The 23,640-nt window shown below is 39.2% G+C and overlaps 1 protein-coding gene across 13 annotated transcripts in view; it reads right to left on the bottom strand.

The window, feature by feature from the left end:
- Positions 1-15,104, bottom strand: part of ITSN2 (intersectin 2) — a 122,218-nt gene extending 107,114 nt beyond the window's left edge. For 4 of the 13 annotated variants that reach the window (XM_081069444.1, XM_081069451.1, XM_081069447.1 and 1 more), the window contains exon 1: positions 14,078-14,298. The gene's annotated coding sequence lies outside the window, so the exon portion shown is untranslated. Of the gene's footprint in view, positions 1-14,077; positions 14,547-14,685; positions 14,928-14,976 lie in introns of those variants that run through there. The other 9 variants (XM_081069452.1, XM_081069456.1, XM_081069455.1 and 6 more) reach the window with 8 other exon arrangements.
- Positions 15,105-23,640: the final 8,536 nt, after the last annotated feature.

Here is a 23,640-nt window from a genome sequence, read left to right as displayed (position 1 = left end):
ACCCAAAACATTACACTGAAATTACGAATGTCATCTCAAATTTAGCCATGCTCCATCCAATGCTAAAACTCACAGAGGAAACGTACACTCCTTCACACACACCCTATGGCCAAGGCCGGAAGACACTGGCATCCAAACTGGTGCCACACCCGGGCAGGGCCTGCAAAGCTTCCATCGGTGCTGGCAGTTTTCAATCTCAACCCAAACACAAAGGGAACAAGAAAGTAGAGGAAAGAGAGGTGGCCGGTTAGCTCAGTTGGTTAGAGCAGTGGGGCTAATAACACCGAGGTTGCCGGTTCGATCCCCGCATGGGCCACTGAGCACTGCACCCCCCCCCCCCTTGAAAATAAGTAAGTAAGTAAGTAAATAAATAAATAAATAAATAATCAATCTAATGCTTAAAAAAAAGTAGAGGAATTTAAAAAATATATCAATACATTTCAGTTACTGTAAGCCATGCATGCTTTCAATGCAGCAAAAAATAATACTCTTAAATAGAACATCCCAATCATCCGAGAAAATGAATATACAATAATACATGTGGAATGAGAATTTTAAAAGCAAACTCCAAGTTCTGAAAGGGAGAAAAATTACCAGGAAAGAATAAAAAGAGACATTCTAACATGGAATTAGTCACATTAAAACCAACAATGTATCCAGATAATATCTATCACTGAACAGCAATACTTAACCAAAACAAAGTCTCACTTCCCCCCAAAACTTCAAATTATCAATTTATAAATTCTCTTCATCAATCTGAATTCTTTAATTTTCATGGGTCATGGACTTCTTTTTTTAATTCCCATCCTTCCACCTCCTCCCCACTGGCAACCATCAAATTCTTCTCTATATGGGAGTCTGTTTCCGTTTTGTTTATTCATTCATTTTGTTTTTTTTAGATTCTACATATAAGTGAGATTGTACGGTATTTGTCGTTTTCTATCTGATTAAATTCACTTAGCGTATTAATAACCTCTAGGTCCATCCATGTCATTGCAAATGGCAAGATTCCATTCTTTTTTATTGCTGAACAATATTCCATTTGTGTGTGAGTGTATCACATCTTCTTTATTCATCTATTGATGGACATCCATTTACATTTAAAGTAATTATTGATAAGTATGTACTTATTGCCATTTTATTAATTATTTTTAGATTGTTTTTATTAAAAAATCTGGCAAACCTATAGTTGCTCTCTCTGGAAAAAAACACAAATGCATGAAATGTGCCATAAAATTTCAAAGGTTTCAGACCTCCAAAGCTAATTTGTGGACTCTCAGAGGATTCATGTATTCCATAGTTAAAAGTTTTAACCGTAACATCGCTAATCCCCATTAAAAAAAAAAAAATCGTAAGCTATTAGAATGGGAAAGAATCTTTCCAATTATGTAATCCATTCATTCTCAAACTATTATAACCATAGCCCACATAAGTGGGACAAGAGAGCCAACCTACACCAACTTGGTCCCGTTTTCCAGTTGAAAAATAACTCTATGATGAATTATGGCAACGCAACAATTACACAAGAGCAATATGGCCAATAAAATTAAATCTAACATTAATTCTAAAATTGCATTAATTCAAGAATAGCAGCAATTAATTCAAGAATAGCAGCCACATCAAACTCAAGACAACACCAATGATACACTGAAAATAATATCCATCTGAGTGAGCATGCATAGTAGGAATTTTTCAATCTGCCAAAGCACTGTACATCTAACGCATTTTTTAGAAGAAAACTAGAGATCTCAGTAAGCTCTAGAAATTGGCTAATTTTAGCTATGAACACTAAATTTCAGTAATCCTTAATAATTCAGATTTTCAGTAAGTAGTCCCTACTAATACATAAAAAGCAATGACTGGAAATAGAATAGCAATAGCCCCTAAAAATTGAGGAAATGACTTGCATTTTGGTTTCAGTCATCAGGAAAAGTCTCCTGACCTAGCACATATCTTGAACCATACTGGAGAAGCATCAATCTAATCCAATAATTTTCAATCATTTTTCCACTATGATTCTATGTAATAGCTCACCAATGGTATAAACTCTAATCTCCTAAATTGGACCCCTCATACATTGCTGGTAGGAATGTAAAATGGTTCAGCTGCTTTGGAAAACAATTTGGCAGTTCCTCAAAATGTTAAAAATAGGTACCAAATAACTCAGCAATTCCATCCCTAGGTATAAACCTAAGAGAAGTAAAAACATAAATCTATGTCCACACAACAACTTGTACACAAGTGATCACAGCAGTATTATTTATAACAGCCAAAAAAGTGGAAACAACCCAAATATCCATCACCTGATGGTTAAACAAAATGTGCTATCTCCATACAATAGAATATTATTTGGCCTTAAGAAGAAATGAATTACTGATACATGCTACAATATGAATGCACCTTGAAAACATGGTAAGTGAAAGAAACTAGTCAAAAAAACAAACAAACACGTGTTGTATGTTCCTATTTATATGAAATGTCCAGAATAGGCAAATTCACAGACAGAAAGCAGATCAGCGGTTGCTTAGAATTAGGGGTATGGACGGGGGGCGGGGGCAATGGAGAGTGGCTGCTAATAGGTCTAGAGCATTCTTTTTGGGATGACAAAAATGTTCTAAAGTTAGATAGTGGTGATGGCTGCACAATTATGTGAATATACTAAAACCACAAAATTGTAAAACTGTAAATTTTAAAAGGGTGAATTTTATGGTATAATAATTATATCTCAGTAAACCTGTTATTAAAAATCTGGGGGGGCTGGTTAGCTCAGCTGGTTAGAGTGGTGGTGCTAATAACACCAAGGTTGCCGGTCTGATCCCCAGATGGGCCACTGTGAGCTGCACCCTCCTTAAAAAAACAACAACAACAAAAAAATCTAATCTCCTTCACATGGCATCCAAGATGTTTTAGGGTCTGTCCTCTGCCTACTTTTCCAATATTGGAATACCGCCCATCCCTCCACCTGCACCCCATCTTATTCCAGTGCTCCTTCTCCATGAACCTGCGGAATTACCTACCTTCTCAGTGACACTTCCACCTACAAAATCTTCCTTTGCCACATTCCCATTCCATCTTGTGTTTATCGCCATTAAACTGCGTATCACCTAGCATTGTTAACTTTTGTTCTCATGCCTGTCCACTCAATTAGACTGTGAGCCCCTGTGAATGTCTCCTCATCCTCATATGCCCTGTGGCCAGCAGTCAGCCAGGCACTAAAACATAAACACAACCCCCTGACTGTGAGAGACCAGCATTCTTCGATTGCACTGAGGACAAGCAAACTAACAGAATGGACGTGAACTCTGAAAATAGACCAATTTGAGTTCGAATTGCAGTGCCATTACTCCTCAGCCTTGTGGACATCCACATGCTACAGCTGCAATTTCCTACCAGTAAATGTGGATAGTTGTACCTACATGCCAGGTTGTTTTAAGGCTTAGACCTCATGTCTGTAAAGCATCTGGCACATAGATGGTGCTCATAAATGACAGCTATTACTACTATTATTTCAACATTATTTTCAACTACAGTAGTTAATTGATTTCATCGAATTGGTACAACAAACTACTGTTGTACCAATTACTAATAAAAAGGACAGATTTTTTTCTGATTTTAATCAGTATTTGAGAAAAGGGTTACTATTTTTTCTACCTAGAAATTTAGGGCCCCAAATCCACACAACATGTTGAGATTTAAAAGCTTCAAAGAAGATAACTCTTCTATACTTAGTTTTCAGTTCTAGTTCTGTAACTTTGCATCTTCAGTTTAAGAAGCTTAAATATAAATTATAAGTTTAGACTTTTATACATGTTAAGTTTAGCTTATAAAGAATCAACTAATAAACCGAGAGGACATAAAAGAACAGAAATGGTAAGCTAATACTGAAGTAGTTATCACTCTAGTTACGTTGAAGATTTAAATTAAATCAATTTAGGGAGAATTAGTCAACAACTGTGAACAAGACAATTCACCTACATAAAAGGGAAAAACCCCTAAGAATAGCCATGACCAGCCTGGGCTGCTTGTAAGGGGCGGAGGAGCTGGCTACTTGGCCTATTCTCTGCTGTCTCATATCAGGACTAAATATTAAAGCAAAACTATGCACATGACTTAAATAAGAGGTTCTGAGGGAAAAACATGCATATAGATGCTTAACCTTCAAGTAAAATATCACCTCTTTGAAACAAAGATAAGTTTCTGAGTTTTGAAGTCATTCAAGAAAACACAAAGGAAAAAATAGATCTATATAAGTATTTTGAACTTCTGTTGAAAACAAAATTCAAAGGCAAATAAATGGGGAGAAAATCACAACAAATAGTTAATATTTTTAATGTACAGATTGCTATTTAAACAGACAACGAAAACACTAAGACCTCAAATAAACACGTGTCCAAAGAGGAAATAAAACTTGCTGATAAGTGATAACATCACTAATAATCAAGAAAATGCAAACAAAGTTTTGTTTTCTCTTTCCTTATAAACTTAGTGTTTAAAAAGCAAGCCTTGGCTAATCCTCAGGGCTAGCAAAGGTGAGAGAAACGAGTGCTGCAGACATAGTTTATGGGAGTACAAGTTAGTATAGCTCTTCAGAGGACAATGTGAAAATACATAGCAAGAATCCTACCAATGTTCATATCCTATAAGCCAGTAACTTCATTTCTGGGAATTTGTCATAGGGAAATAATAATAATGTAGGAAATGCCTTATTTATATTCACTAGTTATTATTATTATAGAAAAACATTGGAAAGAATATGAGAGTTCAACAATGGGTAATACACTGAGCTAAGAATCATGCTGCCACTTAGATCATAATGATATGTGGATTGTATCTCAATAACCCTATTTTTTTAAAAAAAGTAAGTTCAGCTAGACCATGTAATAACATGGAAACTGGTTATGTTCTTATAATTTAGAGTTTATGATATAAATACGTATTTATCATTATAAAAATAATAACGGCAGCCACCAATCACTGACTACTTACCAAAAGCCAAGCCCTACACTCAGGTCTTGTTATCTGGTTACCTTATTATTGTTATCATCATTATCTACAGGGCCATCCTACAAGGGTCTAAGGCCCAGGGCCACTCACCAACTGTGGCGCTGTCCCAAGACCAATAACACTTTAAAGGAGGGCTCATTGTAAAAATTTTCATAGTCCTGTTGAGCATATTAAAAACTTTTTTTGAAAATGAATTTTAATTATTTCAGAAAAGGGGCAATGCCTCTGATCCACCCCCTCCTTCTAAACACAGCCCCAAGCAGCCGTCCTAACAACCTAACCAAAAGACAGTCCTGACTATTATTGTGACACTTACGGGAAATGTATGAGACAGTCACCCTAAACATACATTATCTATTCTTCCTTATAACAATTTAATGGATAAATGAAATCTCTACTTTTTAAAGAAAACTGAGGCTTAGTGAGATTGTTACGCTCACAAAGCTAATAAAAGGCTAAGCTGGAACTAAAATCCCAATGAGATACCACAAACCATGTTCCTAGCTACAATGCTGTATTGTAAAACATGTACAATAATATATATGCAATAACAAACAAAAAGAAAAGACAGGGGAGTAGGAGACACCAAAATGCGATTGTCATTGGTTGTTGGAGTTAGAATGACTTTTTCCTTTAATTTTACAAAGTTTCTTCAATCAGCATGTGTTGCTTTCATAATGAAAAAAAAATTAAGTTATGCAATGAGAAATCAAGTTAAATTTAAAGAGGAGAAAGATTTGGAAAAATACTTTAAATGACAAATAAACTATACTATTAATATATAAAGTGTGCACTCCTTCTTCAAGACCAGCAATCAGTACATCTCAAAATTAAAACTAGTAAATTAAGAGGTCAACTGCTTCTTATCAAAGCTAGAAGAACAGAAACGTAATGAAGGCTGAAGAGAAAAGGAGTTGAGCTCTACTCCAATGTGTTACCAGCCAGGGAAAGGTGTGAATGGGACCTGAAGCCTCCAAACACAAAGAAGCTTCAGGGTTTGTTCTCCCGCCTAAAGCTTCCAGTGGTCCTACCCCACCAATTCACCAAACTTCCCTGGGTATTTCAGAATCTTACCAAGATTACATCAGGATCCTCCAACTTCCCCCATACAATGAGAAAAGGGGGAAGTCAGAAGAGAATTTGAGCCCTGTTTCATAGAAGAGATCTAGAAGGAAGAGTCAAATGTTCTGAACACTAGAAAAGGTACTGGGGTAAAAGACGGATTTATTTCATCAGGCTTTTCCCAGAGGCAAGGTTAATAATCATCAAAATGACTCTAAACAAATTGCTGTTTCCAGAGTGGGAAATTTCCATGTCTATTTTCACTCAGTTTTAGGTCCTGGGCCCCTTCCTTTACCCCTCCTTCCCCACTGGCCTTCTTCCAATGTTACTTCCTCAGTGAAAGTTTCTCTATTTTACTATATACTTGGAAGATTTATTCCCTTCCCAATATCACAACATCACCTTAAAAACCTTTAATTCAAATCAATAACTATTTACTGAGTCATCAGATGTGTAACACCTATGTAAGAGCAGGGAATCCAGAAGAGGAGTAAGATGAAAACTTAGAACTCCACAAGTGATACAGGAATAAAGAAAGGACAGAAAGAAGATAGGCACCTAATTTTGCTTAGGGCCTGAAGAGTTGGTAGTTGAGCAATCCCAGAGGAAATGACTCCTAAACTGAGTAATGAAGAACTAAACAATAGGTACTACCCAGTAGGCTAGAAAGAGAAAAAAGATTTTTAAGAATTGGGAGCAGAAATAGGCAAACACACAGAGGAAAAGGCTATTTAAGAATTAAAAAGAAAATGTCAGAGAACTTTGTAAATGGGGCTAATAATAGCATCTACCTCATAGAGATGTAAAAATTAAATGAGGGGCGACTAGATGGCTCAGTTGGTTAGAACGGGAGCTCTCAAAGACAAGGTTGCTGGTTCAATTCCCACATAGGATGGTGGGCTGCGTCCCCTGCAACTAAAGATTGAAAACGGCGACTACACTTAGAGCCGAGCTGCGCCCTCCACAACTAGATTGAAGGCCAACCTGGAGCTGATGGGCTCTGGAAAAACACACTATCCCCCAATATTCCCCAAATAAAATTTATTTTTAAAAAATTAAATGAGGGGCCAGCCCGGTGGCTCAGGCGGTTGGAGCTCCGTGCTTCTAATGCTGAAGGCTGCCGGTTCGATTCCCACATGAGCCAGTGGGTTCTCAACCACAAGGTTGCCAGTTCGATTCCTCGACTCCTGCAAGGGATGGTGGGCTGCGCCCCCTGCAACTAACGAGCAACTGGACCTGGAGCTGAGCTGCGTCCTCCACAACTAAGATGAAAGGACAACTTGACTTGGAAAAGTCCTGGAAGTATACACTGTTCCCCAATAAAGTCCTATTCCCTTTCCCCAATAAAATCTTTAAAAAAAAAAAAATTAAATGAGTTAACAAATATAACGAATTAGAACAGCTTTACATGAAAAGTGCTATATAAATGTTAGCTGTTATCATTATCATTGATAAAAACCCATAAACAAAACTAACAAACAAACTTGGGGAAAAATTTACACCTATATGGCAAAAAATTACTACTCTTAACATATTAGGAATTCTTAGAAATGACCAAGAGATGAACATGCCAATGAAGTGAGAAAGGCGCAGAGACAAATATTTTTCAAAGAATAAAAATTTTTTGAAATATAACCAACCTTATTAATGCTCAGAGAGAAAAAATTAAAACAAGGTGGCCTTTATCAAATTAGCATATTTGTTAAAAAGCCACTGTTTCTGAGGACGTGGGGAATAGGAGTGGTTTTACTTGGTAGAAGCACACTGTGGTACCAACAAATTTTTCTAGAAGACAACTTGTCAGTATGTTTACATGGGCCTTAGGAGGTGATCGTTCCTTTTGATCCAAAACTACTACAACTACTAGAAATGTATTCTAGAGAAATAATCATAAGTGTGGACATAGTTGGTTATGAGAACCAATATGAGATAATGGTATGAGTACAGGATGTAGAGTCAAACTAAGTTCATATTCTATGCCTACCACTTTTTAGCTGTGGGATCTTGGGGAAATTACTAAAGCTGCCCTTGCTCAATCTTCTCAACTGTAAAAGAAATAATAGAACAGTTCTTGTAGAAAGGCTAAACACTAAATGAGTAAAAATATGTAAAGTGCCTCGAAAATAACCTGGATATAGTAAATGTTCGATAAATATTAGACACTGACATTCAATAGCAGCATAGCAATATAATTTAGCTAATATAATTATATTGTAAATATACAATAAAATAGAACTGTGCTTTTGATAAATGCTAGTAAGCTAAAAAGCAGGTTACACAGCAGATTATATAATGTAATTCCAATTTTTGCAAAGAGATTTTATTTCTAGAAGGAGATCTACCAAAATATTAACACTGAACATTTCTCTAGGTAATATGATTATTAATGACTATTATTTTTTCTTTCATTTCCCTATAGCTTTCCAATTTTCCACAGGAGCACATATTACTCATCAAAATAAAAATGGTACAAATACAAAGTCTACCAAAAAAAAAAAAGTCTACAGAATTTAAAAACAAACACAATATAGTACTTTAGGAAAAATCAAAGTAAGATATCTATTCTAAACCATTTGACAAACAAATAAAAGAAATAAAAAATAAACCATTTGACAAATCTCTGCTTTAGGCTCATGTTGTGCTTGAGGTTTTCTTTTTCTGGCTTAAGTTACTAAACAATAGAAATATTCAGAGATCTGCTGGGTACAAACCAAATAGTGATACTAAAATGATAAACATTTATGTTAAATACAATGACCTGAAACACTATAAAGTTTACTCATAAAGTGTGCACAATAATCCTTCCCCAATCTTTAATTCCTTAATAATTTTGAATATGGCACATTTACTTCTCTCAATTACCCTTACTCACCTATCCACACATTCCCTACACTCAGTTCCTACCTTACTTTTCTCCATAGCACTTAGCAAATTCTAATCTCTAGACATTTTATTGTCTCTCTCCCCCTTCTTGAATATAAGCCCCACAAGGACATGGGTTTTTGTGTATTTCGTTCAATGGTTTCACTCAGTGTTTGGACCAGTTCCTGGAATGTACGCATTTACTATTTGTTAAAAGAATGAATTCAATACCCTTTTATATTATTTTTTATATATTTATAAAAATATAAAAATTTATATATTTATATGTAAGCAATTTTGTAGGGTTTAAAACTTTTTAAAGAGGAAAGATGGTGGTTAAGAAAAAGAAAGTTAAAGCAGATGGCAGAAAAGGAAGAAAAAAAGGCTTTTTTTTTTTCACTGAAGCCCCTAGAAAGACAAAGATGAGGTAAAGTCAAACTAACGAGGAGAGCAAAAGCAAAAACTGATTTAAGAAGGAGCTGCAGCGTGGACTTTTTCAAGATGGGATTATCACCATGCAATAATGACTTTAAAACTCAGGCATTGGAGAGTGTGTTCTGAAAAAGTTTGGAAGTTTGGGTTATCTGTATCTAATCTAAATATCTAAATGGCGGTTTCCACCTCAATCATCCAAGTGACTCAGTTCTCTGGGATCAAGTGGATCCCTGGATGCTGGATATAAGAGTTAGGATGCTGGAAGAAGGAGTCAAAACTCTAAGTCCGAATTACGGAATGAGGACCAGACACCAGAAGGAAGGAGAGAGGTGGGCAGGGGCAGCCTTCCTATATAGGCTGTCTCTGCAACAAGACAAAATCACTTTATAAGCACTTCACTGGAAGTTTAGCAGAGGGAAAGCCTAAAATGCTTCCAGTAAGAAAGGAAATGGAAATGAAACCTCAGGTCATAACCATGGCCTCTCTTCTACCATTCGGGTTTTCAGGACTTACTACCAAGTTAGAGAATGAATGCTGCACATGCATTCCCAGTCTGCGTCATTCTCTGCAAACTTCATTCTTGAAGTTCTCACTTATATTCACCAACAGTATTTGATATGCACTATAAAGTCACCAAATGTTACATAAGTTATAAAATTTATTAAGAATTTATTAATTCTTATATTTAAGCATTCTTAAGTGAGAAGAAGGAGGGGTAGGGTGGTGAGGAGAGTGTCGAAATACCTTCGCCAATGTTTAAACAAAAAGAAATGATAAAGCAACAGTTATCAGTGTCCTCCTTGCTGTGAGAGCAAATCCTGCTGGGTCCCTATCTCTGCGGGCTCTGCAGTTTGACACTGACAACCATTCCTGACCATTCTTTCCCATTATCATCCTCACACTAGTCCAGCACTCTCACACTGAAAAGTGGAAGCTATTTAAGTAGCTGGATTCAAAGACTTTGAAGAGATAATCTAAAGTAGTAGTTTCTTTTGCAGATACTAAATATTTCTTCCTTTAGGCTATGTTTGGTGCTTTGTTTGTTTGTTTTTCTTCCCCAAATTAAGGAGACGGAAAAGGGCAGATTCTTTGTCAGAAGATAAGATTGTGGGTCAGTTCTTCCACTCTATTTTCCAGCCTTCTTATACAGATTGTTTTGAAGGTAAGATTTAAAATTAAGAACAAAAAAGCTAATTTATTTTCCAGTCACTAGGAAAAACAAAAACAAAAAAGGACTAGGCCAGTTTAGTTTGAGATTTCTCCTTGAAGCAAGTTGAAATAATAATAAGTAACATTTTTAAGCACTTATACTAAGCAGTAGTCACTTGCACTACTGCTTACGTAATATAAGTACTTTATATTACATACAACAACACTATGAAATAAGACTGTCATTAGCAATCCCATTTTACAGATGAAGAAACAGAAACTTATCGAATTAAAATAAGTTGCTCAACATCATACAACTAACCAGTTGGTGTTGGAGCTGGGAGCAGGTTTAACTTGAAAACATGTCCCCTTATCTACCACAGTAATAATGGAAATAAATGAAATTTTCATTAAAACACATATAATTTTCTAAAATGAATATGTATTAGTGAAGAAAATGATCATGAAAACATAAAACAGTTGCTTAAATGAAACAAGTTAAATATCTACCATCTGGTAATATATCCCCGAATGTCTACCATAACCACTGCTAAATAGCTCCACAAGTAAATAAATCATTCAGTGTCCTGTTAAGCCATGAAATTATTTTTTAAGCGAATCTCTCAAAATAATACTATACATTTGCAAATGAACTATGCTGCCCTCTTAGAGTTGTAAAAATACATTATTTCTTGATGTATTCACTATCCTATTTTTGCTCAGTTTCCTCCTCTCCTCCCCCACTTCCTCTCTGCCTTCAGATCCTTTAGACCAGTTCAGTTCCTCCTTCTCAAGAATACCTATAGGCACACTCCACCCAGCAGGCCTCTAACATCAGTCACTGTGTTCTGTAGTTTATAGGATGGTACAAAGTCAAAAATGAACTCAAGTAAAAAAAATACAGCATTTCTGATGCATCTTCTTCTCTAGATCCATTCGTTTACATAATTAATTCTAAGCATTTTTCTACTTCACACTTAGAATCCTGCCTTAAACAATTAGCACATCAAAAAAGTCTGCCTTATTTTAGCCTTTCTTCAAAAATAGGTATTCCACAAAATTTTCCATAAATAAGATATTGAAAAGATTAGAATACAAAAAAAGAAAACACAAGCAAATGCACTGTTATATGGTAATAAACATATCACATTTTTTTGTAATGAGTTAGTTCATTCTGAATAATTTCTGGAACTTGTTAATATGAATAATTTACATGTAAATATAATATACAAAAATGCTAGTCACTTATCAATAGACTACTATGTAGTTTCATTCATTGACTCAACAAATGTTTATTGAATGCCCAAATAACTTTTTTTTTCCCTCTGAACCAAGATGAATAGACAGGTAACTGCACAGGTGCTGAAGTTAGAAGTATCTTAGTCTGAAACCTGGCTCTTGTATTTACTGGCTCAGAGACCTATAGTAGTCAGTTAACCTCGAGGTTAACATTTCACTTATCTATTTGATAGAGGAAAAGAACTACTCACAGGGGCTTTGAGAGCTTTAAATGATTATGTAAAATAGTACAGGGCCTAGCATGCAGTAAGTGCTCAATAAATGACAAGCATGGTAAATATATTTTAATATTGAATAAAGTCGTTAAAAGAGGTGGCCAATAAATATTCTTTTCGTCTTACTAGACAGATAGAAATTTGTGAAATTTCTTTAATCTCTAAAGATACGTTAAAAATAAAAATCCTAAGGTTATGTAAGAAATTTCCCACTTTTTAAAAGTGAGATAGTAAGTATATAGGGCGAAATGACCAAACAAGAAAAATAAGAAAGCAGATGCATAAAGAAAACCTTGAAAGCTGCTGAGTTTAGGGGATGGGTGTATAGAAGTTCCTTACACTATTCTATTTTTGTGAAAATACAAAAATTTTTAAATTCCAATCCCAGAATATACCTAACATATGTTCTCATATTCAAGAGAGTTCAGGATTTTAGCCTTGAGATATACTGAACTAACAATAGTACCTCCCTGCTCAATAATTCAGTACAGGTCAAGTTTTCTCAGACAATTCTACCTTTCATTATAAAGGTGAGCAAAGTGAATAATTACATGCACCAAAGGGTAAAAAAGGCAAGCATTTCAGCTGCTCATTAACATTACATCAAAACAGCAGCAGTGCACATTTCTTCCACATCCTTCAAAAACATGAAATTCTGCTTGTTCTTAAATTAAGCTTTTATAATAAAAACAACTTCCACCTTACATACTTTTGAAATTACAAGGGATATATGTCAATCATGTCAATCATATCTCAGTAAAGCTGGGGGAAAAAGAAATTACAAGGAAATCAAAGACACAGCCAAAGAAACCTAAAGGTGTGCACATCAGAGCTGCTACTATCTTTAAAATGCGAGGGACACTATTATTAATTCATGTAAAGGTTTTACGTGATGTTTCTAGATTGCGTTTAGGTTTTATCAATATAGGAATTAACAATATAGGAAATTAACAATATAGGAAACAATATAGGAAATTAACAATATAGGAAACAATATAGGAAACCAGCACAGCGAGAGAAGCAAATAATTTTCTTGAGAGGCTTAAGCTTAACCTACAGCCTATGCTACTTCAAGTAAACAACACACAATTTCATGTCACATCTCGCCTATGTCTGGGTAAGCAAGTAAACACTAGTGAGAACGAACTAGGTAGAGCAGTTAGTAAAGCAATCATCTTTTGTGTGAAGCTTAATTCTTATAAAGTGGTTGCCTCTATCAAAAACATTCCTGATTCATAATTAATAAAAGTTTCCAACGAACCACAGTAACCAGTGGCAATCATTTAACACTAAAGCACATGAGCAATAAATTCAAAGACAGCCTCATTTTTCAGAATGCAAAGCCATCTGGAGTTCCAGCCTCGGTTTACCCAGGCACCACGCACAGACGCCTAGGCGTCTTTTAAAAAATAATAAGCAACAAACTTTATTCTGACCTATGCGACTGCATCCGTCCGTGATTGCTCTATACCCTGGACGTCAACAACGCCTAAGTCAAATTGTAACATTTCCCAACTTCGGGTTAAGGCGAGCGATGGACACCGAGCATCCGACCACTGACTCGGGCGACTTGGACGCACCGGGATGCGGCTCACCCGGCACTCGGCACCAAGCATTCCCAAGAAGGAAAACCAACTCGGCGAAAATAAAACAGGTCCCCCAGGACGCGTGCGGATGCCCCTAAGGGCTCTCCTCTGCCGGCACCCAAGGCCAGGGGGCCACGCTGCCCCCGGCCCTCGGCGGCGCCCGCACCTGCCAGAAGAGGCCGCAGCCGGGTCTCGGCGCAGGGAAGGCGCAGCCCGGCCCCGGCCCTCGGGGCTGCCCCCCTGGCCGTGCGGCGGGGGCAGGAACCTGGAGCCGGAGGTTTCCGCCGGCGCCGCCGAGCCCGCCAGGGGCCTAGCTCCGGGGCCTCCGGGCTCCCGAGGACCCGTCCACGTTGTCGGCGACGCGCAGCCGCCTCCCATCCCGGCCCGCGGAGCCTCCCGCGTCGGCGCCTCGGCGTCCGCACCTGCCCCGCGCCCGCCGCAGCTGGGGCGAGCGGCTTCACCCACCTGGCGCCTCCGCTGCGCCCGGGCACGTCACCGCGCGCCCCCGCGCCCCTCGGCTCCAGCGGCGCTGGCGCGGGCGGACGCCGGGAGACCCTGCTCGACCGCCGCCGCCGCCGCCGGGTTCGTCGCCGGGCCGCCGACAGCGGACCTGTTGCGCAGCCTGTCACGGCCGCTCCGGCTTCGCAGCGCCGCCTCAGCCCCACAACAACATGGCGGCCGCAGCCTCCGCAGGAAGCCGGGGGGCGGGGAGGTAGGCGACGGGCCGGGCAGCTGACGGCCCGCCCGTCCGCTGCCGGGCACCGACTTCCCCGCTCTTGCGAACCCGAAATCGGCCCGAGCGCGGCTCGTCACTCCCGGAGCACCGGGCCCCCGGGCCCCACTGGCCTGGTCCAAGTGCTCCGCTGTCCCCTCGGGGAGGCCCCGGAGCTCCGGACCGGCAGCCAGTCTGGAGCTGCGAAGACCCACCCGGCTCCTCCTCCCCGAGGGGACATGTTGAGGTTGGGTGGTGCGTTTCCTGCCACCGCAGACCCCGCGCTTTCGGAAGGGGCCAAGCGTCAGGCGCATCCCCGCTGCACCCCAGCGGGGGCTCTCCCTGGAGCTTCCTCCCTCACCGAGGTTTCGTCGCTGCCCTGGCGGCGCGGGGTCCTGCGGGAGCGGGGCGGGAGGAGCTCGCTCCTTCCCTCGCTCAAGGGTCTGTTACGGGCCTCTCCCCGCCGACCCCGCGAAGGACTAAGCGTACCCAGTGGTCCTCCATCCAGCATTGCTCACCCTCCTCCATACACACAAGACACGCCAACAGGGTACGGGCCTCCCGACCCGCATCCACACCCGAGAGCAGTCCCCCCACGTGCTCTTACAGAGGAGTCAGAAGACGTCACCTCTCCCCGAACTCCACTACCTACCTACCAGCTTGCAACAGCTGAACATTCCTTCCCACCCCCATAGCCGCCTGGCAGAAACCCGGAATCTCTTTTTTTCTCCCCTTCCAGCTCCTGGTCTTCTCACCCGAGAGCGAACTTCAACTCATGCCACCACCCTATACCGAGGGCTGGCCCTTGACACAGCACTCCTTTAAGAGAAAGGGGTTAGAACAGGAGTCAGTGGTTCCTACGGTAAACCCAAATAGGGACCAAGACCCACGATTTCTGTTGGTTTTGAGAGGCAGAGCAGGGGTTGGTTTCGTGCACAAAACTCATATCCCCACGACTTCAGCTGGTAAAGGAGAAATCTGTTCAGATCGAATGATCCCATGGCCGCCTGTCATTCCTTACCTGTTAGGGTGTGTGAAGGTAGCAAGGCTGGCTCCAGAGGGATGGCTCCAAAGCCCAGGCCTATCTGAATTGGCCAATTAACTCATGTGATGAACTTAGCAAACATCAATGATGATAAACAGGCTTTTCCCGCTCCCATACTCAGTGTTTTTCCTAACTCTTTGAATAAGACCAGACCAAGACCTGACAGACAGGTCCTGAGCTTCAGTGACACGGAGAGACCTGACTCCTTTGTATCAGTCTAGGAAGCCCCTTATCTACCAGGAATCGGTCAATCCTGCAAACCCAACCTACGGAGATAGCACTCTTGAGCACATGGTCTAATTCCCACAGCAAACATCACTAATTAATTGTGGTATTTCCTCTTAGAGCCCATCCACAGGAGTCTAAGCTTCCAAATCCTTCTCAACATAAGGCTCTAGAGAGTTGGCCTGTAAGGTGAAACCTATTTTATTATTCCTGATAGGCAGATAGCCAGTCTTCATTTCCCTCCCATCATGTGGTCAGTGTCATTTGTGTTTGGGTTCTGGACCTGGTGCAATTCACCCTCAGTGCTCTTTCTTTTGATGGAAGTGCCAAATCCTTGGCAGGACAGAAATGAAGTTTGGGGGAAAAGCATGTTTGTAAAGAAACAAAGAAAAACATTTTAAAAGACTCCCTACAACCAAAAAGCTAACAACCTCTGATGGAACTTGATGTCCTGTATACAACTGGGAGCCTATAGTATCCCAATCACTAAAACAACTATATTCCAGGGTTTCTGTCAGAACTTTGAGGCCAGTTTGTCCATCCTATCCGACTCTTTCAATATTTATGATTCACATAGGTGATATATCCACCATCCCAGTTCTTTGACTTCCTCTTCTCGTAGGGCACGCCTTGGAACTATGTCTGCAAATTCTCTCCTTAGTATACCCCAAATCCTGCCACCTCTTGTTCACCTCCAGCACTGACTGGAGATCAGCTACCTGGGGGAGCTAAGTCCTATTTAAGACATATAGACATACCTATCAAGTCTAAAGAAGAGTAGGAATTATCGTAGGGTGAGAAGGTTAAGAGGTCAGAGAGAGGATTAGGTGTATTTCTCTTCTAGTTCTGCCACAATTTAGGGTAAAGTCTTAGGCCTGTTCCTGGTAACCTATTTTTACCACAGGAGCATTTAATCTTAATCTACTTTCCTTCCCTGCACTGATTACCTCCACCCCCAACCAACCATACACATCCTATATTCTATCAATCTCCCTTTCTCTTAGTTTTCAAGGATTCCATTCTTCACCCTCTTCCTACTCAGTCTACCATCAAAACCAACCCACAATGGTAGGAAGAGGATAAAATAGATAACAGAAGCAATTCCAGACTAAGTATCCCATAAAATACATAATCTTACAGAGTAGGAAGGCTGTTAGAACTGGAAACTCATATGTCATACTTCTACTAGTAATAAATCTCCCAAGACAATGCTGTAAATAAACAATTTATAAAGAAATTAAGAGGGAAGGGGCGAGCAACAAAAATAATATTTTGACTTAACATTTCTGGTGTGCTCCGTTTTTTCCTGATAATTCAAGTTTCCATCTGATAATGTTTCCCGTCAACCTGAAGAACTTCCTTTATTGTTTCTTGGACTGTAGGTCTATTGGCTACAAATACTCAGTTTTATCTGAAAATGTTATTTTGCTTTCATATCTGAATGATACACCCCCTGAATATAGATTTCTAGATTGACAAGTTTTGTTTTTTTTTTCCTTTCAGCATTTTAAAGATTTTAAAAATTGGCTTGCCTCCAGGTTTCTGTTGAAAGTTGGCTGTTGATCAGGTAATTTTCTCCTCTATGTAATGTTTTCTTCTCTTGCTACTTTCAAGATTTGATCTTAATCTTTGGTTTCCAATAATTTGACTATAATATGCATCAGCATGGACTTTTTTTCTGTGTTTATCCTGCTTGGTGTTTATTTACAATCTTGTGTCTACAAATTTCTATCTTTCATCAAATTAAGAAAAACCTTAGCGATTATTTCTTAAATACCTTTTCTGCCCTATTGTCTCTCTCATCTCCTTCTGGCATTCCAATTACATGTATTTTTTTAGCTTATAAATTTGTTAAATTTATTTTTTAAATTTATGTTTCAATTACAGTTGACATACACTATTATATTAGTTTCAGGTATACAACATAGTGATTAGACATTTACATACCTTACAAAGTGATCACCCCAGTATGTCTTGTACCCATCTGGCACCATACATAGTTATTACAAGATTATTGACTATATTCCCTATGCTGTATTTTACATCCCTGTGACTATTTTTATAACTGGCAATTTGTACTTCTTTATCCCTTTTACCTTTTCAGCCATCCCCCCAATTCCCCTTCCATCTGGCGACCATCAATTTGTTCTCTATGAGTTTGTTTCCATTTTATTTGCTCATTTATTTTGTTCCTTAGATTCCCCATATAAGTAAAATCATATGGTATTTGTCTTTCTCTACCTGACTTATTTCACTTAGCGTAATACCCTCTAGGTCTATCCATGTTGTCACAAATGGTAAGATTCCATTCTTTTTTATGGTGTGTGTGTGTGTGTGTGTGTGTGTGTATCTATCTTTATCCATTCATCTATCGATGGGCACTTAGGTTGCTTCCATATCCTTATTATTGTAATGCTGCAGTGAACATAGGGGTGCATACATCTCTTTGGATCAGTGTTTTGGATTTCTTCAGATAAATACCCAAAAGTGGAATTGCTGGATCATAACTTTTTGAGGAAACTCCATGCTATTTTTCATAGTGGCTGCACCAATTTATAATCCCACCAACAGGGCACAGGATTCCCTTTTCACCACATCGTCACCAAAATTTGTTTATTGATTTATTGATGATAGCTATTCTGTGAGGTGATATCTCATTGTGGTTTTAATTTACATTTCCCTGATGAGTAGTGATGTTGAGCCTCTTTTCATATGTCTGTTGGCCTCCATGGATATTTGACTGCTTAATATCATCTGGAGTTTATATTAAATGCGCTCTACCAGTGTATCAGTATTCTACAACTGAGCACCAAAAAATCTGGCTCTACCCTCCTGATCTTCAGGGCATCTGGAGTTAGGAGTAGTGAGTGGTGGGAATCTAAAGTCCCTTTTACTTCTAACTTTGGTAGGAGTTAATCTGCCTCTATTGTCAGCAACTGTGCTTTCCAGACAGGGTGTCTCTTACATTCTTCATATCACTCCTAAGCACATTGTCCCTCTTCAGTTTCTTTTTCCTCTCAAGACTCACACGACAGAATAGATGTGCTGACGGTGGTCCTTTGTGCATAAAGAATTAAAGTAAAAGTCAATCTGGGAAATCAAGCTTAGGCTGCCCTCCTATGTGACCATAAGAGCAGACAAAAAGCAGACAAGGGAAAGGGAGGATGGGAGGGTCAGGGTCCAGAAAAAGGCCTAGGGCTTCATTTGACATGTATTTGCTAATTCATTATTTGATGTTTGTTTTCATTCAACAAGTAATTATTAAGAACCTATTATGGTCCAGCTACTGGAAACTTTAGGAGTTAGCAAGAAATTAGCACTAGTTGGGGGGGGGGGGGAGCGGGGAGCAGGTGAGACTCAACTCAGAAAAATGGCCAATGGGATGAATTTTTTCCTTTACTCTTTTCTCAGCTTCTTGACCTCCCACATCATATTTTGGAGACCTTGGACAGATGAGAAACAAAAAAGTGGAGATAGAAATGACTTAAGGAAAGAGGAAGGAGGGAAGGTCCCTTGCATGGAGGAAGGCGTGTTCTTGTTATTGGGCCACTTTGTGCCATACAAAACTTGAGATTCTGGCTTAGGGCCTGATGGTACCGGAAAGGCAGTACCAGGCAAGCTAGAGGGGGAAGTTAGCCCAGACTTGGCCCTGGGCCAGAACGGCAGGGTGGAGCCAAAGGCCAGACTGGGGCGGGGCCCCGGAGGCCCTGGACAGGACGTGCTCATTCATGACTTTAGCACCAGGGGCTTCCAGCCTGGCAGGTGCAGCTCAGCGAAAGGGAATCCAGCCGGTGTTCAGGAGTCAGACTGCTTCCTGTCTGGCAGATTTGCCCAGCTGTCTGCTTAGTTCGTTGTTGCTGTCTCCAGCACAAACCTGGAGTGGTACCAGTTCCTTTCTTGTAATAACCTAACTAATATTTATGTGCATTTTGTACTCAGCAGAGTAATTTTGTTATTTAATTCTCACAACAATCCTGGGAAGCAGGGTAAAGTTCTGTTTGTGATCACCAAACTTCGGTTGGTATGAAGAAAATTCTCTTGTGCTGAGAATTTTCCCATGCCAAGATTTTGTGATTTTTCTTTTCCCCTTTTAAATAGAGAAATACAGCCATACTATTCTGGGTTCAGAGAGCAACAATATTTTAGTTTAAAATAATATACAGAGGATCGGATCATTTTGTACTGGTTGGCCCACTCTGGCTAGACAAACCTTTTTATTTCTAGTATTGTCATTCTCTTCTACCTAAGTATGATATCTTGAGTTAATAAAACATAAGAAAGATAACTGCCCCTACCCTGGCTTCCTCCTCCACTCCTGGGAGAGAGAGATGGGGTAGCCATCCTTGCTCTGGTGTCAGAGCACTGTGGGAGGGTAGACTCAGGCAAGGGGGAGGCCATGTTTCGCTTGTTTACGTTACATGCTTGAAACTTGCCCCGTCTTGATTTCCCAAGAACAAGATGAACATCTGAAAATTACAGTAATGTAATCACTGCCCCAAATGGGGTCGGCAACCTCATGTTGGTTGCCATCCTCTCCGCCCTGGGGAGGGATGAGCAAACCAGGAGGATTTCTGCCATGGGACTTGGATCGGATGGAAATTAGGATTGGGTGCTATTTGCCGTTTCTGTTTTCTTTTTTTCCCCGTTTGTGTTACCCGTATACTATAAATAGGCTTTTTCTCCTTTTCTCGTACCTATAGTTTAAAAGTACTTAATTCAGTAGAACCACATAGGAGGGCAAAGAACCACATAGAAAGAACAAAAATAGGCTGCTTGCAAATTAACTTAAGAAGCCGTTCCTCAACAGGTGGATATTTTTGGCTTGTTTTATAAATGAAAAACTTGAATGTCAGAAAAACTACAGCACTTGAATAAAGCCATTCAGCTGTAAGTGGCTAGTACCCACTTCTCCTAACATTTCACCATCACTGCCACCATTGTTTGCTGAATACGCCCAGCACACACACACAGGGTGTCAAAAAAAATGTGTACACATTTTAAGAAAGAAAAAACTATTAAAATTGTAATGCTCAATATATACTGACAGCAAAACATGAATACAAATCACATTTGACATCTGTAATTACTAGAGGTGCTCAAAGTGGTTACCATCAGTGTCCAGACACTTCTGATTATGGCGAACTCCTGCTTGAGCATAGATAACATCTCTTACAATGTGTATACAAGTGCATTTTTTGGCACCCCAGGAATATGTATTGTCTCTGAACCTTAAGAATAACAGTGTAGGGCAGGTATTATACACCTCATTTCACAAGTGAAGAAACTGAAGTTTAGAGAAATTGGATTTTTCCACGGGCACATTTTTAGGAAATTGAAGAGCTAGAACTTGACTCCTGATTTCTATGACTATTAAGTCCATGCCGTTTCTGCTCTATAATTACTTCTTCTTACTATATTACAGTGTAAATAATTTCTGTTTTTTGTGTTAAATATGTATGAGTAAGAGCTTCCAAAATAATTTATGTTGGAAAAACAGTTGCCCAAAATATGAAGGTACAAAATCGTAGGTCAAGTTCCATTTTACAGTCCAACATGCTGTGTGATCTTCCCGTACCCTGTGATTCCTCCCTCTGCAGTCAGTGCACCCCTGTTCTCTGAGTTGCCCATGAATTTCCAGGGTGCGACTTGCAGGGCCTTATTTCTTAGATTCCTTTAGAGTCTCGTGTAAATAACATAACTTTTTAGAAAGGAGAATCCACCTGATCATTTGAAGAGGAGTGGCAGTGAGGGCCGTAAAGATGTACACTCAGTCCCGTCAGTATGAGCCATTATAACTAATTAAGTGAACATTTTGCCATCCGTGACCACCCACATTGACCTGAGGTGATTTGATATGGTCAGATTACTCAAAATACTTAGAAAAGCCTCATTACGTTCCAAATAGGCAATTTACGGAAAATAAAATCTTCTTAATGTTTATGTCTGATTTTCAATTCTGTGAAATGATCTTACCTGATTACAGACTACTTTCTTCATTATTGAGGTATAATTTGCAAGTGGTGAAATAAAACACACGCGTCATAAATTTACCAGTTCCTACATTTTAGATAAATAAAATCATACCGTATGTACCCATCTCTGACTGGCTGCTTTTGCTCAGTGTTGTAGACAATCCACTTGGAAGCAACAGAATTTTTACCACACTTTTCACTAGTCTTCCTAGAATTTACTCATTGTGGGAGGAGGAATTAAAAAAGATTTCAGACTGAGTCATTTTTGAGATTGCCTTTCTATTATCTGATTTTCATCAAGGAGTACTCAATGAAAACCTTTGTGCAAATGTGCATCCGTCTATCTGTCCATCCTTCATTTTATTCCAAAAAATAATTTGAAGTTCTTTCTATGCTACACAAAGAATTTTCAATTCTATGTTCTGGAAAGTGCCAGCATTGTTTTGGTACTTAAGAAAGTTGTTGACCGAACTCCCAATAGCCAGCAAGACTTAACTCTCTACCATGTTCTTTTTCCTAAAACTCACACATTTTTCTTCAGAAAAAGTGGTTGTTTTTAGTTTTATTACCCAAACATTATATCAACAATTCTAAATAAATTTGAATTACATCTACATTCTAAATAATGCAGTTGTACCATTCCAACAAGTCAAACTTCTTTCGTTTCACTTCTAGGACTTGTGTATATGGATGTATATTTACTATTTGACTGTAGTCATAGTGTAATAATATAATTTTATTTCTATCTCGTCTTTGCACTCATGCTTCCTTTTCTCTCTGTAAACTGCTTCCCACTCTTTTCCAGTTCTCCTCAGAAGTGGAAGATGCCCTCCCTTCATTCCTACCTCCATGTTGTAAGTCTAGCCACCTAAAGAAAGATTGAATCCCTCAGTTCCAATTCCAAGTTTTTGGGGATGAGACTCTAATTGGTCCAAGTTGGGTCAGGTGCCCACTCCTGGTCCAATCAACTGTGATCAGTGGGGGTAGAATAAAGCTGTATAAATAACTTGTCTGACAATCCACTCTTGTGATGTTGGAGTTGTAATGTCTACAGGCCAAGGGAAAAGGAGGAGCAATATGAACTGGAGAGGCACTGCAATTTTTTAATGAAAGAAAAAGTAAATACGTCGTTTTGCACTTTGCTACTATCTTTGAGATTCTTGTTACAATAGCTTGATATATTTGAGTTCACTCAGATGCTTCAGGAAAAGCTGGGTGATATCAAAGACTTATGCTGCTGTTTAATTTTTTCATTTGGGACCACAAAAGAGAGTAACTGAAATTGTATTACAACTCTAGCGTTCTCTTAATTTCAATGTTCTTTCCTGGAACAGTGGCAGTGGCATTGTTAGAAGATTAAAACAAAAACACAAAATTCTACACTCAAACCCGCAAGTTCTGGTTAGATTATAGTAACTTCTTAGGGACTTACAAAAAGGTCCCTGAATTTCGTGTCTTTCAAGTACAGACTTGCTTTTAATTTGATGCAGTGTGTAGTCTGAATTGATTTGTTTTTGTAATTTATATGGTAAGCCGTGAGGCAGAGACCAGGTTTTCACACATACTTGACAACTTATACTGCACTCTTAATACTTAAAAAATAATTAATGGTTAGGCATTGGGTGTTTGGCACAAAACCCTAACTCTAATTAACTTTAAGAGCTATTTTGCTGTGTGATGAAAGAAAGATGTGAAAAACTTTTCCTGGCTTCTTGGAAGGAGTCAGGAATGTATCCAGTAGCTGAGACATGTTGAAATTTAAAATACATAAATGTAACTGCCCGATGAACGTGAACATCAAGTGGTGTTAATGCTAGAAGTCTTAAAAAAACATTTATACTATTATAGAATGAATATAACCAAGATTGGATTGAGAGCTTAGAGGCCCTAAACACTAAAACACCCATTGTGAAATTAAAAACAAAAAGCACAAAAACACTAAACCTTAAAATAAGTATCAAGAAGTCCAATAAATTCTGTTTGTTTTGTAATTTTGCATGATGACTATTTCAATGCCTTTTTTTAAACTCTCAAACATTAAAGTATTCCAGATAGTTGTGTGTGTGCATATGTG

Source organism: Rhinolophus hipposideros (genome assembly GCF_964194185.1).
Source record: "Rhinolophus hipposideros genome assembly, chromosome: 12".
Classification (NCBI taxonomy): Eukaryota; Metazoa; Chordata; class Mammalia; order Chiroptera; family Rhinolophidae; genus Rhinolophus; species Rhinolophus hipposideros.
The sequence above is the reverse complement of the archived record's forward strand: the minus strand, read 5'-3'. Positions and strand labels throughout refer to the sequence as shown.